Source organism: Rhododendron vialii, chromosome 3a (genome assembly GCF_030253575.1).
Source record: "Rhododendron vialii isolate Sample 1 chromosome 3a, ASM3025357v1".
NCBI lineage: Eukaryota > Viridiplantae > Streptophyta > Magnoliopsida > Ericales > Ericaceae > Rhododendron > Rhododendron vialii.
The window spans coordinates 27,361,024-27,368,116 of record NC_080559.1 but is presented as its reverse complement, the minus strand read 5'-3'; positions in this window follow the sequence as shown (position 1 = coordinate 27,368,116).

The following is a 7,093-nucleotide window of genomic DNA, read 5'->3' as shown; positions in this document are numbered from 1 at the left end:
TACGGAGGTTGGACTCTTTGTGGAAAAGAGTTGGGTGACAGTTGGTCAACGGGTGCTACTTAACATTACTGCAAATATCATTCTTATCAAGGAGAAAAGAAAACAAAGAGAATAGAAAGGCATGTTGCTCACACGTGGAGAAACAAAAAAACGTAGTCATATACACGGGGAGGTGAATCCAAGGTAGGCCTGTCAATGGACCGGATCCGATTAGAAAAATCCGATAAGAATCTGATAATGTCGATCCGATAATCCGAATCGGATTAAATCCGTTATCAATTTGAATCCGAACTTAATTTTAAATTTTTTTTTTTAAAAAAAACAGTAAATTTTTTATTTTGAAAAAAAAATGTTTCAGAAGTTGTATTTTTATTTTAGTTTTTTTATTTTTAATTTTTTTTGGAAAATAAATTTTTATTTATTTTTGCTAAATTTTTTGAAGTAAAAAAGTTTCCGGATTGGATTCGGATTTTCGGATCGGATCCAAATTTTTCAGATTCGGATTACCACTATCGAATTTGAGTCTTATCAGATCCAGATTGGATCCGAGTCTTATCGGATTCGGATCGGGTTCAAATTTGTCGGATCCGGTCCATTGACAGACCTAATCTAAGGCATCTCGTAGTAAATATGTGACCACCTAGATTAATGCATTAGTAACCTGTGCATATCAAGTACATAGACCGCTTGATTTTTGCTTCCATAAGATGCCAATTTCTTTATTATTATTATTTTATTTTTTTAAAATTTTTTTTGTAGGCAACCCCCGGTAGGTATCTATTTATTAGGAAGATGGAAGTGTAGCACTGGAATGAGGTGCAGGAAGGGAAACTATACCTGACAATAGGGGTTGGAAATATTAAGCTGGTTTTCTGTTTCTCTAATTATCCTTGAGAAAAACGTCTAAACCAACCAAGACCCAACAGGCTCAATGGCATTTTGCCAGAAAGAGAGAAAATACAATGTGTATGGGGGTTCACTGTTTGCCCAGAAAAGGCTAGAAGATTATTATTGTGGGGGTTTTTATTTTTTTCCCTGAAAAGGACTGATTTCCATTAATTTAGATCTGACTAGGTGTTGCGGTACTTCTCTAGCAAAGGGGCAACAAACTTTTGCAACCACTGCCACCATAGTTGAAACCAAAGCTCTTTAAACCACCAGAAAAATCCAAAACCAAAATCAATTGAGATTGTTCTTGCCCCCCCATCTTTAATAAGAATCAAATAAATCCCTTACTAGAGACCCACCAATAAATAATGGTGTAGACAAGAGAAAGTTAGCCATCTTTTAGTGGATAAAGACTATGGGATAGAACTGTGTTTGTCCTAAATGTGACACACCCTCGTGCTCTTAACTTTTGTTGTAATAGACCATGGATCCAACCTTATTGGGTCAATCAGTTTCATGGGATTTTGTTCTTGAAGAGAACTCATTTGCCCCACCTTTTGTCTGGATGACATTGTGACCACTCCACCATCATGTTAGTTGCCTCGGGTGATGGACCTTGGTGTTCCCTCCCTCTTCCCCACCTATTCCAGTGTTGCACTGAACAATATGGGATGTTTGATTGTAGTGGACATGTGTAGAGAAACTGGCAATTTGAATGTAGTTCTACGTCTTTTGGGGAATTTTATTTATTTTTTTGCAGTTCTAGGATGATTTGGAGCATTATTAAGGAATAATTTTGTGACTAAATGTACAAGTGCAAGTTGTTAATCTGCACGTTACAAATGCAGATGTTCATGTGATTCAGATTATACGGACAACATACGCACGCACACATTTACAGAACAAAAGTGTTTAGGTTTAACGCGGAGGGTGAATCTTATTAAGTTTAGATCTGGTGCTGAAGATGTTACTTTCTTCTGGGAGCATGTTTTTCTAATCAGGAAGGGAATTTGCTAATGCTTAAAAAAGGAAGGCAAATGCTTGGACAAAGAATAAGTTGTTCAATAAGGATAGTCGAAACAAGCACAATATTTAGATATAGAAGTAAAAACGGAATACACAGAATGTGGTGAAACACTATAGTGTAGAATTGAAAACAGTAACATAAAAAATCAAACCACAGGACACAGAAGGTCAACAGATTTTTTTGACACAGAATTTCAATTTCCTAGAGAGAAAAATCCTAAAGTTTTCTTAGAACTTTCAGACCAGAGTAGATCCCCTATCGTAATATTTCTCTAAAAGTCATGGCGAAGACGAGTGATGTCCTCTATGTAATATTGGATAGAGCTCTAGTCATTAAAATACCATTGCATGTCACAAAGAAAGTCAGTGGAAGTGAAGAAAGTCAGTGGAAGTGGTGAAGGTAGACTAAATCAATGTAATAAGGAAGTTTTGGCTTTAATATCTTGAAATGGTAGTTCTATATCTATTTGACTTCTGTTGTCTCCTCCATTCTTTCTGCAAGTTAGAATTTGCTCAAAGCATACAACATTTTGTGACCCAATAATGATGTCTAGTTGTCTACTTAAGAAACGCTACTCGAAATTAGAAGTCGATCGGAACACATTTCATTCTAGTTTAGAATCAAATGTACCTTTTTCTATTTTACTTTTGCTCCAGTAGATACCATAAGAATTATGCTTGAAAAACACTAGTAGTATCAATCATGACCTGATTTTGATGATTCTCACCGTCAGAAGCATGTGGTGGTATTGTTGGTGGTGGTTCACCATATAGGATATGCACGGGGGACTATCAACCAGATCTAACTGTCCACGATCTTCTTAGCTAGTGGTGAACTTATCTTCTGAGTTGTTAAGAGTTAATTCATTCTCCTCAAGATCTTGTCTGTTTGTGCTAAATCCATGTGATTAATGGGCAATCGTTTGATTTGAACAACTTCTCCTTTGCAAATAATTGATTCGTGATTTTTGTTCGTTTCATTGTATTGCATTTTGACATGATACCATCACCAGATCTTTACATGAATTGCTTGACGTTACTGACATTTACTCGTGATATTGTTGGTTCCATCTTTCTTTACCTAGATTTACCTAGATTTTTATTGAGGGGCCTGTTTCAACATTTGTTCCATAGTAGTTTGTCAAGGTCCACCCTCAACATGTTTCTTCACTAAAATCCCTATTTAGTCCCCACTTTCCCTAGTCAATAGATGTCTTCAGTATGATTTTGAAATCACAAATATTGTTGGACTCTGGTGTTGATATGCGTTCTTCTGTGTTTGTTTCCACCTCTGACACCATCTGAATGCACTGTTAGTCATACCCTTTGTCCATTCTTTTGTATAGAATAGATGTGGTGGAGCTTGTCCAAACAAGTCAAATGGTCTATCAGTTTTCATGTTGTAGGGTTTATTTATTTATTTATTTTTATGGGTATCATTTACAATTTTTAAAACGACAGTTAGTGTTGCTTGGGCCCGACCTGTTTGTAGGACATTTCTGTAGAACAAGACAACTGCTTTTGAAACCACTTCTATAGAAAACCAACCCCTTTGTGCCAAAACAAGCACCAGTGGGCATTATCTGTGTGCCCATTTCTTACAGATTTCAACAGCTCCCACCACCAAATTAACGTACCCACTTCGGGGAAAAAGTATTCGGTCTAACTAGAAGGATAAAGAGTGAAGATTTACTATATATGGTCGCTACATGCCATCCACTTCCAACTTTTAGCCTTGCAATCCAACCTGGTCTGGTCTGGTCTACCACCTCTGAGGGGTCTACTACTGTTGGAAAATTGGAGTGAAACCTTCTTTCTTTTTGTCCATATGCTTTGAGTTTTTCTGATACGTGATTACCCACCACAACTCCTCTCTTCTTGACCCTTGCGATCTCTTTTCCCCCGCCCCTCCTTTTGCGCTATAATTACGTCATATATTTTTGGGTTTATTTGCGTTTGGTATATGAATCTGTCTCCTTAGTCAAATATCATTCATTTTGAAGGCCTCTCTGCTCTATAAACTGTTCCCCCTCCAAGCAATTTGAACTGATACGCCTCAGTAAAGAAAGTGATTCTGTCTTCCCTACAGGATCCTGGATGTGGTAGATCGAAACACAAGTCAAAGTGCTTCATAATGTCAATCACGAGTTTGTTTGATTGTGGTTGACTTTGATACATGACATCTTTTTTTGGGTGAAGTTTGACTTTTTATTTCACGTATACCTTTGTGCATTCATAGTTAGGTTCCACCATCACGTACGTGCCCATATCTGTCCTTTGCATACGGCACCTCTCTCTCTCTCTCTCTCTCTCTCTCTCTCTCCATAGAAGCGTGTGAGTGTGTGCACGCGCGTTCATGCGCATGAGTTAAATTACAGACATGGTCTATATGTTTTTCTCTATAAATATCTATATGCACATAAACTGTTTATGTGATACTTATATACGCAGAATCTAAATAAAAAGGTGGGGGACATAAAGGAAATGTGGAGATATGTGACACTATATTAGTTTTGAGAGAAGCATAAAGAAAGGAGGGGAGCATATAAAATTTTACTGCAATTCTTGCTAGTCTTTTTTCTCTTTAGGCAGTAATTTGTAGAAGATGAAATAAAGGTAATGGAATAATTCCAAATCATTGCAGATAAAATTTCGAGCATAATTTAGTTCCAGAGGATTTTTTTTTCTTCCTATTTCTTAACTGCACATTTGTGGGAATGAGCGGCTACCTTAGCACGATGACCCTACAACTAGACATTGTACATACAGTGGTAAATGGATGTTCTTTTTTCTATATTTTGCTTAATAGGTCTCACAGTTACAAAATAGGGAAGTGATTTTCACTCCCAATTTTACAATCCGCATTTTCTTTTTTGTCTTTTATTTACAAGAATTTACTTTTTTGCCTTTTTTAATACACATTTTCACACACAAGGGCAACATTATAAATTCATGTAGATAAAGACAAAACAAAAAAGAGAAAAGGTTTGTAAATTCAAGTGGATTCTACATCTTCTCAATCAATTATACTAATCATTACAAGAAAACCTTCCCTCTCTCAACAATATTTTCAAAAAATATATTTTTGAGAACTTTTTTTTTTTAAGAAACTGTTTTTTCCTTTCCAAAAATTGTTTTTTTTTCAACTTATATCGGAACTGTTTTTTTTTTAAATGTATGTATACAAAAACTATTTTGTTTTTAAAATTGGTATTTTGAAAAAGAATTCAAAAACTATTTTCTAAGTTTTTATTAGTTTGAAAACTATTTACAGTTTTATTTTTTTTGATAGTTTGAAAAGGTGATTGGGCAAGTTTTGGTTATCCAATTTTGATTATGTCATTGTGAATCTACATTGCTAACTTTAGAAATCTCATAAATGGAACAAAAAGATGAGGTGACAACTTTTGGTTAGGCTGTTGTGGATGGTCAGTAGTCATTCATTGTTTAGAAATCATACTGAGCTTTGTAGTGGGTGAATATTTGGGTAGCTAACTGCTTCACCATAACCTAACCATTGAAAAAGGTTGAATACCCCAAGTGTAGGGTTAAGTCGTTTGTCAGCTAACTGTTTCACCAACACCCAACTATTGAAAAAGGTGGAATACGCCAAGTGTAGGGCTAGGTCGTTGTCAGCATAATAACTAGTAAGATCGGGATCGTATCCACAAAGAGCTTCAAATAGCTTGATCGGAAGTAAGTTTTATGTGATTGGTTTGCAGTGTTTAGACGATCGACCGTCAGTTTTACTTTGAACGGTAGAGATTTCTCTCGAAAGATTAGAAATGAGTTTAATGAACTAAAAGAGGTAGGTTTAGGGATCGTCCATGTTACACCCCGCTATTTTCTAAAAATAAACTCCAAAATAAATTGTATTTCAAACACGTATAGACTCCTATTTTCTCCATAAATAAATTACATTACCAAAATAAACTTAAGCCGCCTTCTAAATAATTTTCTAGATGATCCAAAATTATCAATTATTCCAAAACATCTCCAAATTAATCATTATATGCTCCGATTCAATTTTCACTAATCCGGCTCTACACCTGAAAAAGAAATTATGTGGGAAATATACGATACAACAGAATAACAAAGCTCATATTCAAGTGGAATCAATAAACGATAATTGACCACCAAGTCGAAGCAACAATCACAAGGGACCTCATTCCATGTCCTCCTCAATACATGACCAGTGCCCCTCTCCCAATACCTTCCTCATCGAGTCACTCTCGACCCATCCTGGATATTGGATAGACTATTGGTGCACGAGTTCACTTGATCCCTGTACTAAACAGTTCTATAGTACTCAGCCAATAACATCATATTCGATACAATTATTCCACTTTTCAATGATATCCACAACATTGAACAAATATCACGAGATAATCAAAAGGGAGTACAAAAAATGAGAGTGAAGAAATGATTCCGGAAATGGAAAGCATATCGTATATTCTCCGGATTACCTCAAATATGACCGGCCGTTTTGTCTACGAATCAATGCCTTAAAATATTTTTTCGCATACATCACTAGCCCACCAATATCCACCATTCAAACATCACTATCTTTCAAGCTTTTTTTTCTCTTCTCTTTCTCCCCTTGAATACTCTCTTTCTTTATTGACATGGTGGTGTGTGCCGTGTGTGTGGTGTGATGTGTGGAGGGGAGTGGAGGGGAGGCCTATTTATACTAACAATCCTACAAAATCCGGTAGATTCTAGAGGATAAGATCATAATATTATAATATCTAAACAAAATCTTATAATATCTAATAATATTTAGTAAAATCCAACAAATCTTAATGTATCTAAGTATATCTTAGGATATCCAATCATATCTTATCCTAATCATATATAATAAAATCCAATCTAATCATATCCTAGATTTTTAGGATTATGAAGTAGGGTTAGGGTTTCCTAGAAAGTCTAGGTTTAGATTTATCAATTAACAAAATCAATTATATTTACAAAAATACTTCAATAAAATATGTAATTTTATTAGGAAAAATTGGCCTGAGATTCGGATAATTACAACCTTCAAACCCCACCCCCCGTTAAAATAATTTCGTCCTCGAAATTAAAATATACGTAGTCAAAATCATATAATCAAAGTATCATACAGTTTGCAAAAGAATTTTTTTTTTCTTGAAAGGAAATAAGTCAAAATAAATTCAAAGTT